We start from the raw sequence: 2,500 nt of genomic DNA, 5'->3' as shown, positions 1-2,500 counted from the left end.
ATCAAAAGTTAACTAACCAATGATATTGAAGCATATAAATCGAATCATAACTAAATGAAACTCGAATTTGAGCCATATTAAACTGGTAATATTGTGATTTTATGCCTGGTTTTCCATACGTTAGTTTAAATAGAAAGTTATGGAATATAACCTTGGCATATTGGCACTAAAATATATAATAAAGACATTTCAAATCAAACTGAAATGTATTGAAATGAATTTTTCCCATACATTTTTGACAATGTGAGGTGTGCATGGCAAAAAACACTCACGGTGAAGGCATGTGATATAATATGAAAATATCAAAAGTTAACTAACCAATGATATTGAAGCATATAAATCGAATCATAACTATATGAAACTCGAATTTGAGCCATATTAAACTGGTAATATTGTGATTTTATGCCTGGTTTTCCATACGTTAGTTTAAATAGAAAAAAATTCTCGAATATATATACATATATGAAGAATCTATATTCTATACTAACATTTTATGGAATATAACCTTGGCATATTGCCATTAAAATATATAATAAAGACATTTCAAATCAAACTGAAATGTATTGAAATGAATTTTTCCCATACATTTTTGACAATGTGAGGTGTGCATGGCAAAAAACACTCACGGTGAAGGCATGTGAAATAATATGAAAATATCAAAAGTTAACTAACCAATGATATTGAAGCATATAAATCGAATCATAACTATATGAAACTCGAATTTAAGCCATATTAAACTGGTAATATTGTGATTTTATGCCTGGTTTTCCATACGTTAGTTTAAATAGAAAAAATTTTCGAATATATATACATATATGAAGAATCTATATTCTAATACTAACATGTTATGGAATATAACCTTGGCATATTGGCACTAAAATATATAATAAAGACATTTCAAATCAAACTGAAATGTATGGAAATGAATTTTTCCCATACATTTTTGACAATGTGAGGTGTGCATGGCAAAAAACACTCACGGTGAAGGCATGTGAAATAATATGAAAATATCAAAAGTTAACTAACCAATGATATTGAAGCATATAAATCGAATCATAACTATATGAAACTCGAATTTGAGCCATATTAAACTGGTAATATTGTGATTTTATGCCTGGTTTTCCATACGTTAGTTTAAATAGAAAAAATTTTCGAATATATATACATATATGAAGAATTCATATTAGCTATACTAACATGTTATGGAATATAACCTTGGCATATTGGCACTAAAATATATAATAAAGACATTTCAAATCAAACTGAAATGTATTGAAATGAATTTTTCCCATACATTTTTGACAATGTGAGGTGTGCATGGCAAAAAACACTCACGGTGAAGGCATGTGATATAATATGAAAATATCAAAAGTTAACTAACCAATGATATTGAAACATATAAATCGAATCATAACTATATGAAACTCGAATTTGAGCCATATTAAACTGGTAATATTGTGATTTTATGCCTGGTTTTCCATACGTTAGTTTAAATAGAAAAAAATTCTCGAATATATATACATATATGAAGAATCTATATTCTATACTAACATTTTATGGAATATAACCTTGGCATATTGGCACTAAAATATATAATAAAGACATTTCAAATCAAACTGAAATGTATTGAAATGAATTTTTCCCATACATTTTTGACAATGTGAGGTGTGCATGGCAAAAAACACTCACGGTGAAGGCATGTGATATAATATGAAAATATCAAAAGTTAACTAACCAATGATATTGAAGCATATAAATCGAATCATAACTATATGAAACTCGAATTTGAGCCATATTAAACTGGTAATATTATGATTTTATTCCTGGTTTTCCATACGTTAGTTTAAATAGAAAAAATTTTCGAATATATATACATATATGAAGAATCTATATTCTATACTAACATGTTATGGCATATTGGTGTTATTGTATTTTATTCCTGGTTTTCTATAGTTAGTTTAAATAGAAATAAATTTTTGAATTCAAAATTTTATATTCTATACTAGCATTACATAGAAATTATCCTCAACTGTTTGTTTCTTGTATAAATACAGGAAATTAAACAGATGATGAAGAGAAAAAAATAAGAAAAACAAAAATTTATAAGAAAAATTAAATTTTAAACAAAGGAAAAGAGGAGAAAATTTTTTCAATCATATATATTTATGATTAAAAAATAGAATTATGAAATTATTAATTTCAATTCAAAGAGAAAAATTATGTAATATATGAAATTATTACATTAAAAATGCATTTGAAAAAAAAGTAAAATGTTATTAAAAATGATAAATTATTTGAAAATTGGCAAATATTAAGAAGAAATATCGTTCTTATATTTTTATATAAAATATATATATAGAGAACGAAAATTCTTTTTCATAAAAAACGGTTTTTGAATTTTAATAAGAAAAGCTAAAGGGGTCGCGCCCCTTTACTTTTTATATACACCGTAATTTATGAAATTTTCAAATATGAAAAACAAAGAAAAATATATAAATAA

The sequence above is a fragment of the Anastrepha obliqua genome, unplaced genomic scaffold, assembly GCF_027943255.1.
Source record: "Anastrepha obliqua isolate idAnaObli1 unplaced genomic scaffold, idAnaObli1_1.0 ptg000063l, whole genome shotgun sequence".
Classification (NCBI taxonomy): Eukaryota; Metazoa; Arthropoda; class Insecta; order Diptera; family Tephritidae; genus Anastrepha; species Anastrepha obliqua.
The sequence above is the reverse complement of the archived record's forward strand: the minus strand, read 5'-3'. Positions refer to the sequence as shown.